The 13,013-nt window shown below is 42.2% G+C and overlaps 1 protein-coding gene across 4 annotated transcripts in view; it reads left to right on the plus strand.

The window, feature by feature from the left end:
• Positions 1-13,013, plus strand: part of LOC135102203 (serine/threonine-protein kinase atr-like) — a 479,415-nt gene that overhangs the window by 108,517 nt on the left and 357,885 nt on the right. The gene's annotated exons all lie outside the window — the stretch shown is intronic.

Raw genomic sequence — 13,013 nt, forward strand, 5'->3', positions numbered from 1 at the left:
AGCATACCTCCTTGCAATTAAAGTCACCCATAATTGTTATATTATTACTCTCTGCCAGTATTCTCTCCAAACAGTTACTAGTATCTCTTAACAATAATTTACAATCCTCTTGTGTCCATGCATTTGTCTTTGTGGGTACATAAGCCACTGCAAATTCTCTTCTTCATTCTCCCTTCCTTTTTGTTTTAATTCTAATTACTTCTGCTTTTCCTCCTCCTATTTCGACATATTCCACTGTTATAGTCTTCTTTGTAAATAACATGACTCTTCCCCTTTTCTTATTATTTGTATGTTTTATCTACACATTATAATTACTATTACCAATTCTTATATTTTCTGTTGTCTCATTTAGTTTAACTTCAGTAATACCCATGATGTCGGGCTGCTTTATCTTAATATAATTATTCAATTCTTGCAATGTTGATATTAAACCATTTATATTTGTATATGCCACTGTCCACTTTATATTTTTCCATATGTTCTTTACATTTTCTATTCTTTATTTGTCAGAACCACTTCCTGAGCCTCTTGTCTTTTACCTTCCAATAGAACTTTTTTTCTCCTCCTCTGTTCTATTCTTGTTTTTTTGCCTTTGCTTCTTTTATTAGATCATTTACCTTGAGTCTCTCCTCCTCATTCATATCCCTCTTTATCCAAACTTTTCTGTATTGCTCTATCTTGTCCAGTTTCCATGCATACGACATCACTTTCAAGGCTGTTGTTTGTGCCCTAAATTTTACTTTCAGTGGTCGCTCTCCTCCTTCTGTATACTTCCCCAATCTATGTATTTCCTCAGTTTCACTTATCAGTCCTCACCTTCTCTCTGTATATTTCTTACAACATCTTCTGCTACCTTTTTTTGTTCTTTTCCCTCTTGTATCTTACTGGCTCTGTTTCCTCTTTTAATCCATATATAACAATACATTTCTTTTTGTCCATTGTGTCCCTTACCATCGATTCCTTCTGTTTGATCACTTCCACAATTTCCTTACTTAAATCTGTCTTTTCCTTCTTTTGTGCTTCTATGATTTCTGTAAGGTTAACTTTTTGTTCCTCTTTTTCCTTCCTCTGATTTGATGTTCACTTTTCATCCCTATCACTTCATTTTCCTGTTTTTTTAACAATATCAATGTTTTCCTTCAATTTTGTTTTTAGATCGGTGCATAGTATTTTCAATTCTTTGCTTTCCTCTTCCAGGTCATGTTGTTTTTTTTCTATTTTTTTTTTCACTCTTTCAATGAGATCACTGATCATCCCCCTCCATTAAAACCACTTTCCTTCCTTGCATTTTCCATGTAGTTAGTTCATTGTCCCTCAAATCCTGGGAATGGTGACCCTGTTGGCAACATATATATATATATATATATATATATATATATATATGTATATGTATATATTTTTTTTATGTAGGAAGGATACTGGCCAAGGGCAACAAAAATCTAATAAAAAAAACTGCCCACTGAAATGCCAGTCCCATAAAAGGGTCAAAGCAGTGGTCAAAAAGTGGTGGATAAGTGTCTTGAAACCTCCCTCTTGAAGGAATTCAAGTCATAGGAAGGTGGAAATACAGAAGCAGGCAGGGAGTTTCAGAGTTTACCAGAGAAAGGGATGAATGATTGAGAATACTGGTTAACTCTTGCGTTAGAGAGGTGGACAGAATAGGGGTGAGAGAAAGAAGAAAGTCTTGTGCAGCGAGGCCGCAGAAGGAGGGGAGGCATGCAGTTAGCAAGATCAGAAGAGCAGTTAGCATGAAAATAGCGGTAGAAGACAGCTAGATATGCAACATTGCGGCGGTGAGAGAGAGGCTGAAGACAGTCAGTTAGAGGAGAGGAGTTGATGAGACGAAAAGCTTTTGATTCCACCCTGTCTAGAAGAGCAGTATGAGTGGAACCCCCCCCAGACATGTGAAGCATACTCCATACATGGACGGATAAGGCCCTTGTACAGAGTTAGCAGCTGGGGGGGGGTGAGAAAAACTGGCGGAGACACCTCAGAACACCTAACTTCATAGAAGCTGTTTTAGCTAGAGATGAGATGTGAAGTTTCCAGTTCAGATTATAAGTAAAGGACAGACTGAGGATGTTCAGTGTAGAAGAGGGGGACAGTTGAGTGTCATTGAAGAAGAGGGGATAGTTGTCTGGAAGGTTGTGTTGAGTTGATAGATGGAGGAATTGAGTTTTTGAGGCATTGAACAATACCAAGTTTGCTCTGCCCCAATCAGAAATTTTAGAAAGATCAGAAGTCAGGCGTTCTGTGGCTTCCCTGCGTGATATGTTTACCTCCTGAAGGGTTGGATGTCTATGAAAAGACGTGGAAAAGTGCAGGGTGGTATCATCAGCATAGGAGTGGATAGGACAAGAAGTTTGGTTTAGAAGATCATTAATGAATAATAAGAAGAGAGTGGGTGACAGGACAGAACCCTGAGGAACACCACTGCTAATAGATTTAGGAGAAGAACAGTGACCGTCTACCACAGCAGCAATAGAACGGTCAGAAAGGAAAGTTGAGATGAAGTTACAGAGAGAAGGATAGAAGCCGTAGGAGGGTAGTTTGGAAATCAAAGCTTTGTGGGGATACTGAGGAGGGATTGGAGTGATAGGACAAGATGTGAGATTGTGATCAGAGGAGCTCAACAGAGAAGAAAGGGTGACAGCATAAGCAGAAGGATTAGAGGTCAGGAAAAGGTCAAGAATGTTGGGCATATCTCCAAGACGGTCAGGAATACGAGTAGGGTGTTGCACCGATTGCTCTAGCAAAGTTGAAGGCTAGTTCACCAGGATGGTCAGTGAAGGGAGAGGAAAGCCAAAGCTGGTGGTGAACATTGAAGTGTCCAAGAATGGAGATCTCTGTAAAAGGGAAGAGGGTCAGAATGTGCTCCACTTTGGAAGTTAAGTAGTCAAAGAATTTCTTATATTCAGAGGAGTTAGGTAAGAGGTATACAGCACAGATAAATTTAGTTTGAGAGTGACTCTGTAGTCATAGCCAGATGGTGGAAAACTCGGAAGATTCAAGAGCGTGGGTATGAGAGCAAGTTAAGTCATTGCGCACATAAATGCAACATCCAGCTTTAGATAAAAAATGAGGATAGAGAAAGTAGGAGGGAACAGAAAAGGGGCTACTGTCAGTTGCCTCAGACACCTGAGTTTCAGTGAGGAAAAGAAGATGAGGTTTAGAAGAGGAGAGGTGGTGTTCTACAGGATGAAAATTAGATCTTAGACTGTGAATGTTGCAGAAGTTAATGAAGAAAAAGTTGAGGGGTGGTGTCAAGACACTTAGGGTCGTCGACAGAAAGGCAGTCCAACCTGGGGACATTTATGGTCCCCTCCCCAGATGGGGACTCCAAGGCTGGTGTAGGAGTCGCCATGATAATTTTGAAATTTTTGAGTGAAGGGTGTGTGTGTGTGTGTGTGTTATTAGGTGCTTGTAGTTTTGTGTGGAGGAAGAGAATTGTCTTTAGAGGGTAGGCTGTGACTGCCCCCTCGTGTTGTGAGACACAAAGGGAAATGTTCAGTGAGGTCATAGTTGGGTTTAATGATAAGTTCACAGCACCCCCTGAACAGTGCTTTAGACCTCACTGGGAGGAATTATCATTTTGGCAGGTGTCTACTGCCTCCTCCTCTGAAACCATTATTTGGTTTTCAAACAAAGTTACTTAATTTCAAATACTGTATGACATAGCAAAAGCTGCTATTTATTACTAAGTATTTCCTTGATTTTTGTATATTTGGAGGAGAAACACAGGGTAAAACAGCAATTCAATCTTTCAAATAAGTTAAATGTGATCCCATTGAAGAATCGCAATGTAAACAAAGAAGGTTCAGCACTCAGGAGTAATCCCGAGCTTCCTGTGGCTCTCTCTTTGACCCCACAGTGCCATCACTATTGCATAACTGCATTATCCCAGTAACTTTTCCCAGCATCAAGATGTCATTTTGGCGGTGAGTGGGTTGCTCCTCTCTTTGTCTTTCTGTAAGGCTTTCCTCTCTTGATTGGTGACACAGAGAATACCTGCATGGTCTAAACAGTATCTGTTGATAAGTTCTGTGTCACTAAGTTCTTTTAGTACATCCTTTCTTGATAAAAATTTCTAAGCTGGAGATGTTGTGGAGTGGCCATCTTAGCAGTGGGAGTGTCAGTCATCACCTGCTAAGACATGGTCTTAGCAGTTCCCTTCCTGGGATGCAAAATGAGCTTATACATTTTCAATACTAGCTGAGAATTGTTGCCAGAGTGGGCAACACTGGAGTGGATTCAGTGGACCTAGACAGTAAAACTGCTTAGTTGTACCTGTGTATAGTGCATGACTTTAACATATTTTGTTGCTAATATGGCAATATTTTGGTAACTCTAAACCTTTTCATTATGTACAAACAAGCATTATGTAAGGAAGTGATAGCTTCATACAAAGTTGGCCAAATCTCCAATTTACTGTGTATCAAACGGGTGTAAGATTAGAACGGTGCAATAAATAGTGAAGAGGTTCAAGGACTGGAAAAATTATTTGACTTGTCCCACTTGCCATCATAGCAAGCTTCATAAGACAAGTATGAGAATCCATGCACTGATTGCCTGACTGATAAGCAAGAATCCAAGCCTGACAACATGGAATTTAAAAAGAAAGAACCCACAATTATTGACCCCTGTGTTTCTTAGAAATGTGGAGCAGCTTGGACTACAAAAGTTATTATGATCACTAAAAAGCCATTTTTAATGCATTACAGAAATTTAAGAGGATCATGTTCTGTAAGAGATATCTAGAATGGAGTAAGGAACTCTTGGGTGCAAGAGTTGTATTATTTTTTGTTAATATTTTTCCCCTTTTCCTCCTTGCTTTTCTTCTCCAGCCAAGAGGGTAGTTAAATGGTTTTCTGTTGCATACAGCCAGCCCTTAACATCTGCAGGATCAACATTTACAAATTTGATTATTTGCAGATTGACACCGGAAGGAAAATGTATGGAAATTAAATTTTTCACAAGTTGTCACCAATTTAGATTTCATTCACAGTATGGCTCACCACATCAGACAAGTTCACACTTGTATGCACACCACCTGCCACACCAAGCTGCATTCCCTCTGCTGACCAGTACTGTTGTCAGTTTCCCTCATTTTTTGACAACTGATTGTGCACATTTCCTACTGCCTGTATATTGTGTACATTTCCTGTTGTTTCCCAGCTGTCCCTCTCCTTCATCCTCACTCATGTCATGATCATATTTGTATTAACATTGTCATATTTTACTATGTTCTCAAAGAGATGGTCCAAGACACTTGCTGGAGATATTCCTAAGTGTGTGAAAGTGCTGACACTACAGGAGGTGGAGATATTAAATAAGATATAGGAAGGGATGGAGAAGGTTAGAGCATGTGGTGGTAATGGCAGTGATGATGCAACATTAACAAAGTACACGAGACTTACCGTAGGTCAGTTGAAGTGTACTTCTAATTTTTCGAGGCAAATCACCTCTGCTGGTGCGGAGATTTCACATGAGAGAGAGAGTGCGTCACGCGCTGCCGGCAGACTTTAAAGCAAGGACTCGACATCCACATGATGAACCAATTAGGAAATTAAGTAACCTGTAGAGCTTAAGGTAGGGAGGGAGAGGAGGGCATGTGAAATCTCCGCACCAGCAGAGGTGATTTGCCTCGAAAAATTAGAAGTACACTTCAACTGACCTACGGTAAGTCTCGTGTACTTTGTTAATTTTACTTTGGCAAAATCACCTATCCGCTGGGCGGACATTTCCCATGAGGCTTTGAAGCCATGTGGATGACGAGGGAGGATGCAATAGTAGAGAGGAAAAGGAAATGCCCCACAAGAAACAGTACTATAACTATTATTCCATGGAATGATCTTGTACATGAGACAATCATACAATTGGTGTATAAAATAAGGTACATTGCATCCAACTTAATCCAATCTACAAACAATGTTGAAATATGGTAACAGTTCACATCATAAGGTAAACCTAAGGTACTAGATACTAAATACTTAAAATATCCGTGCACTGCAACACTGGAGTGCAGCAACAAACCCAAATCATGTCTTATTCTAGCACTGCATCCTGAAAGAGGTCAGAAGCAGCCACAATGTTCTTATTATAATATTTTGCAAAGGTAGATTCCCTAGACCAGCCCGCCTTAGCCATAATGCATGCGACAGGGACAGCCGCCACTCCAGCTTTTGAAGCTGCTGCTGGCCGCACACTACCAGCGGAAAACTTTGAGATGTCTATGCCGGACATGCGGAGAATGGTCCTGACCCAACGGGCAATAGTGTCTTTGGAAACTGATTTGTGGGGTTTTATGAAGCTAATGAGGAGCCTGGCATCAGTGTGCATCTCATCCTGTCTAAGCTCTTTAGTCACCTCAATGTACCTCAGGAGAGTGCTACAGACACATAATCGTGGATCCTTAGGGTAACGATGGAATGTGACCCTGTTGATGTTAAAATTTGGTCTGGATTGTTTAAGAGTGCCCCCCAACTGTACTGAAATGGAGTGTTCATTAATGAGCATGTCTCTGATTAACAGTAGTTGTAAAGTTTGAATTCTGGCAGCTTGAGTTAAGGCCATCATCATAACCAATTTTAGCGTTAATTCTTTAAGGGTTAATGCATGTAAGGGGAACATGGACCTTAGTTTCTCTAAGACAGGTTGGACGTCCCAAGTGTCAGTGTACCTGGGCTGAGGAGTTCTAAGATTGAAAACCCCTCTCATGAATCGGATGACCAAAGGGTGATTTCCTGCCCTGCATCCGTCCACCACAATGCCGAGAGAAGACAGGGCACCCCTCGCAGTGTTCACACACTCATAACCCACACCCCTGTCAAAGGTTTCCGTCAAAAAATTTACAATGTGACCTACAGTTGGAGAAGTGGGATCGACATTCCGTCTACCACAAAACAACGACCACCTCTGGACATGTGGGCGGTATTGCCTCTCAGTACTTGGTTTCCAGGAGGCAAGTATGATGTCCGCAGCAGCCGGCGAAACTCCTCGTTTCTGCAAGTTTTCCCTGACAGAAGGCATGCCATGAGCCTCGTGTGGGACATGATGGGGTGTGGATCTGTTGTGGACGGGTGTGTTAGAACATTCCTCCTGTTCGTTATCAAACGTGGGAAGTCTATTAGCAACTGGAGCAGCATGCCCATCCAAAACTGGGACGGCCACAGAGGAACCACCATCCAGCCTCGTGCTTGCTCCGCACATAACTTCTGAAGGCACCTAGCAATTAATGAGAATGGGGGGAAAATGTAAGACAAATCAAAGTTTGACCAGTCCAAGGAAAAAGCATCAAAATATTTAGCCTCCGGATCTGGCAACCACGAACAGAATGTATTAACCTGTTTGTTAAGCCTTGAGGCAAATAAATCAATGGACGGTGTCCCAAAAAACATTACACAAGGTAGTAAAAATGTGTGAGTCGAGTTTCCACTCATGTCTGTCATTAATCTTGCGAGAGGCTACATCAGCCAAGGTGTTGTCCTTCCCCGGTATGTGCGAGCATGTAACCCATGAGTCATGTTCCAGACACCAATCCCAAATCTGGGTAGCAACATCATTACAGGACTTGGACTTTGTGCCTCCCATTTCATTGACATAGTTTATGGCAGTGGTATTTTAGTGCCCACGAAAAAAAATTCCCTTGTGGCAGACGATGATTACTAAATCCTATCACTGGATTAAGAGAAATACAAATACTGACACTTTTATAGATTTTTAATTGATAATGGAATAATCCAAAAAATAATAATAATAAGAAAGGAATTCAGAAATACAAAATAAATGGTAGCGTACTCTTCAGTTACATAATTCAGAAATACAAAATAAATGGTAGCGTACTCTTCAGTTACATAAAAACTACGATGGAGATATTTTCGCGACTACTGAATTGCGGGGGAGACCAGAGAATAAATAAATAAATAATAAATATAACCAAAAAGTATGTATAGAACTGAGGACAGTCTCACACGGTGATCTCGAACCAGGTGGTTACACTAGTCACGTGGAGAAAACCAACAAAAAAGAACGAAAAAAATGCGAATATCTATCCACTCAGAAATAGTTTATCAACAGGAATATCTGAGGAGAATCCGAGAGGGTCTGAGGAGAATCCAAGAGAGTCTGGCTTTAGTAAAATTATTGTTAAACAAACACTTACTTAATATTACAGGAAATGGAGGAGGAGATTATCAGACTGCATGCTCACCTGAGGAGAATCCAAGAGAGTCTGGCTTTGCTTGTGAGAAAATCGGCGGGAAACTAAGGATAAAGGTTTCCAATGGGGAAATTTATTAAGAGTTATAATTTTGTTTTTAGTGGGGGGGGGCGACTAGGTTGAGTTCAGGGATGAAAAATATGAATAATTAAGTTGCTGTTTACTTTATAGTTGTGACTTTAAGAAGTTTAATTCAATGGACTTTTGAAATCAATTGGGGAATTAGTCAAAGTCTGGTATCTCTTCCCGGCTTGCGTAGCAACAGGGGGTAAGAGGACGGCGAAGCAAAGAAGACTTATCAGATTCGTCAACCTCATTGGCGCGGCGTAATTATCTGGGATTTGTTTGAGCTGGTTTAAGACCTTACCATTATAGAATTAATTTTATCGTATTAAGGGCTCCCCATTCTCTGGGATTAGGTGAAAAATTCGCCTCTATAACCTGGCCAAGCAAGAGAAATTACGTTTATTCACGGGGTAAATTTGTTATAGAAGTGGTCAACACAGTGATGCTGAGAGGGGGGGGGGGGGGAAAGCAAGGACAAAAGGACACTGAGGAGAGGAGGGGAAGGGGGGGGTTAGTCACATGGTACTGAGACTCTGGTCATCCCCGCACATTACATGGGCCTTAGCCTAGGAAAAAAGTAGAAATATACATAATTAATTTCCCAGCACTACAGTATTATCACAAAAAACTCTAACATGTCTACCTTCCAGCTCATGTTCAAATGCTTGCAAAGAGAATAGAATGGCTTTCATCTCCAGGATGTTAATGTGAAGCTCCTTTTCATCCAGGGACCAAGTACCACTTGTAATCTGACACCCCAAATGACCCCCCCAACCAAGGCTGGAGGCATCAGTAAATAAATCGATGTCAGTACCTAGCCTAAAAATGTGTCTGTGGTGTCTGTCCACATTGTCTAACCACCAGGAAAGGTCTAGTTTCATGTCTGCAGTAATATTCAAAGGCCTGTCAAAATTACCATACTCCTGTTTCAAAGCGGCAATTTTTCCCCCCTCCAACTTCCTGTAGTGAAGTTTACCTAACTCCACTGCTGGGATCGCAGCCACCATGAGGCCGATCACCCTGGCCACCTCTCGAATGGGGGCAACATCTTTACACAAAAGTTCTGCACATCCTTGGCGAATTTTGATTAGTCTACACTCAGGTAAAGAGGCAGTCATGAACTTGGTGTTAATAACATTGCCTAGGTATTCAATACATTGTGTGGGGGTGAGAACAGACTTCTCCATATTGATACAAAAGCCTAACCTCTGCAACAGAGAAATGGTGGCCTGAATCGCCTGAAGACATCCTGAGTAAGAGTTACTGCAAATTAATGTGTCATCTATAAAGCTGGTGATAGTGTATCCTTCCTGCCTTAGAGTAGCAAATACTGGCTTCATCAGTTTGGTGAAAAGCCGAGGTCCCTCAGAAATGCCATTAGGGAGGCAGGTGAATTGATAGATAACACCTTGCCATGTAAAACATAAAAATCGTTGTTGCTCATCTGCAACCCTAACAGAATAATAAGCATGCCTGAGATCGACAGAAGCCAAAAAATCACCCTGGTTGATGAGCCTGATGGCCTGTTCAAAATTTTCCATTTTAAAATGTTTATATGGTATGTATTTGTTTAACCTCTCCAAGTTAAGAACCAGGCGAAATTCCCCGTTTTTCTTTTCTCACAAAAAAAATAGGAGAGATAACCTGCTGAGTTTGTTTGTGTGTGACTTTAATGACTTTAAGCTGTAAAAGTTTTTTGATCTCTCCAGAAATTATCCCCTGTTGCACAGTGTTGAACCTGTATTCCAAATCATTAAAAAATAAAGGATGAACACTATCGACATCAATATCAAGGTGGCAATGCTGAACAATATCCAAAATGACAGGGTCACTGGTAATTTTACGCCACTCATGCAGGAAAGAGTGTAGTCTGCCAGCTTCAAAACATGCACTTGCCTGTAAGTTTACTGGGGCTGCCTGCTGCGGCCGCCCCGTCCCTTGGAGTTTTTTGGCTCCACATCCTGACGAGTGGAAGGCAGTCGTGGGAAGCCCTAGAGCCATACCCCTGTTGCCCGTAGGGTTGGAACCTGGCGTAATATCCCCTACTAGCAGGCTTGTTCCAATATCCACCAGGGCGTTTACCTGCGAACTTGCTAGTAAAGGCAGGCTTTTTCTGCGAGAATTTACTCCGCAGTTTCTCCGCTTCCTCAATTTGTCTGGCAGACTGGGACACATCGTCACCGAACAGAAAGCGAGTAATTGGCACCTTATCTGAACAAAGATGAGCATATTTATAGTTTATCTCGCATTTCATGACAAAACGCCTGGCCAAATTGTTCCTGTGATTGGCATTGCCTAGCAATGCCAATGCACCATTTAGCATGCTCACCTCATGTGCCAACTTGGGGTTACCTTCCTGTTCAGCCAAATCATCCAGTGCCACTAAGGATTTGGTGATAATGGTTGAAGCCCGCAGGATGTCCTTATTTACCTCCTTCAAGCGGAAGTCTGTCTTCCTGGCATCCAGCTTCAGGGCCTCCAACACCTGTGGGTTGCATTCCACTGGCGCAAGAGCATGGCAGTTATTAGGCCTCTTGACAACATCGTCCTCACACATGGCCTTGTAGTCCTCCTCTCTCATACCATTATCAGAGAGAAAGTTTACCATCTCTGCCACTCTATTGTCAATGTCAGCAACCACCGTGTCAGAAGGACCAAAGGCCTTAGTGCCCTGAATTAAGGTGCTGTCAGCAGGGGCGGCAGGCATCGACACTGCCTCATCCTCACTCATCCTGGCCGAGAAACCAGAAAAAGTGGCAGAACAAGGAGGCGACAAACCCCAGCCCCCCAGAGTACTGTCCTCCACAGTCACCTGCGCCGACCCAGTAGGGGGTGGTAGTTGCCGTCTGTCTGCCTTCAAGGCCTCCACTTCACCCCGCAAATCAGCCAAGGCGTCCAACACAACTGACCAAGGGGGAGGAGCAGAAGTGCTGCGGGAACCACGTGCGTCAGCACTGTTACGTAATCTCACGCAACCATGCCTCCCACTCAAGCGACGAGATGAATGATCCCTGTGCCTGTCGTCGTCATCTTGAGGGCGAACAGTGGACCCAGGTGGGGCAGGAGGGGAAGGGGATCGAGAGGCAGAGGACGCTTCACCAGACTCCAACATGGCTGCCGCACTGCGATAAGGAGAACAAAGCCGTAAGCTTCCCACACAGTTCCATCGTCAGTGGAGACCGATATACCAATAATACAACTCGCCCCAAAAACGGGTAACGAAGTTGAAGGCACTGTACCTGCGTAACAAGTATCGTGGCCTTATCTGAAAGAAAACAGCAAAAACTTGGGAGTCCGTATGACCCAGAATGACCGTGTCTGCCCGACGCGGCGATCAGCAAACAACTGCCGGCAGCGCGTGATGCACTCTCTCTCTCATGGGAAATGTCCGCCCAGCGGATAGGTGATTTTGCCGAAGTAAAATTGGCAGGTTTGCTGATGATACTTAGGAGTAGGGAGAGTGGAAAAAGAGGCCACATCATAATGTTCATTGTTATTATTTCTTTTCTTTAGAATATTAAAAAAAATGTTTCTAAATACATGTATAATGGCTTTTCTTTTCTGAAACAATTCTGTGGGGTCAGGAGTGTTTTTGAGAGGATGTAGCACTGTAAGGTGGATGTCAGGAGTCAGTAATTATTCACGGGTTTTCAGCATTCATGGATATCTCTTACATGAGCTCCATTAATGTTGAGTGCTGGCTGCATTTGTGTCTGCTGGTATCAACATGCATATAGTGAGACCAGTTAGTTTATTTTACAGTTACGTAGTTCTTTTGAATGAGGTTTTCCTTACTTGCAAACAAAATGGAGAAATGTGAATATTTTCTGAAGGAGGAGTGATGGTGAGAAGGGGCCTCTATCCTGAAGGATTACCCACCAAACCATGCCAAATGGAGGAAATGCAACCAGTTTTCTTATTTGAATGGAAAACAGTAGAGTAAGGGTTTGATTATCTGAACCTCAATTCAGGTTATGGAGTTATTGAAAACTTGAACTGACCTGTTAACAGGTTGAATTATCCAAAGTTCTGATTTTAGAGTTTGAATTTAGATAGAGTTTACTGTATATCATTGCATATGAATAAGCACATGTAGTATAAATACATCATCTGTGCCTAAGTAAGAAGCTACAGTCAAACAATTGTGGGCCAGTTTTTCATTGTACATATGTCATACATGTTTGACTAATTTGTATACACTCAACCCCCAGCTATTGCGAGAAATTGGTCCCTTAACATCGCCGTGATAGCTAAAAACGCGATAGCCATTGTTAAGAATACATAGAAAAAAAAAAATTGTTCGTGGCCCACCAGAGTAGCAACACAATTCAACATATTGGCACCTTTTTTTTTCCCTCATCTCACCATGATTTATAGATACCATTCACATTTTGGTACCTTGAAGTAGATACATACAACACACATTATGTCCAGCATTATGTCCAGCACTATCACTAGTGAGGTTCATATGTGCCTTAATGTGGTCCTTCTTAAGGTAAATACCTCTCACTGTAGACTCGTTGATGCCGAACTTAGCGCCCACTGAACTTTTACTTTGTCCACTCTCGATCAATTTCACTATCTCATATTTCACAGCATATGTAAGGTTCTTCCTCTTCTTGATTTCTTTCCCAGGCGCCGCTGTTGCCTTTCGCTGGGTCGGGTTGGGTGGTAGCGATCTCCCTGGGTGGCCAGGAGGGGGAGTAGAGGCCATTGTCCCGAGATACAC

The sequence above is a fragment of the Scylla paramamosain genome, chromosome 7 (assembly GCF_035594125.1).
Source record: "Scylla paramamosain isolate STU-SP2022 chromosome 7, ASM3559412v1, whole genome shotgun sequence".
Lineage (NCBI taxonomy): Eukaryota > Metazoa > Arthropoda > Malacostraca > Decapoda > Portunidae > Scylla > Scylla paramamosain.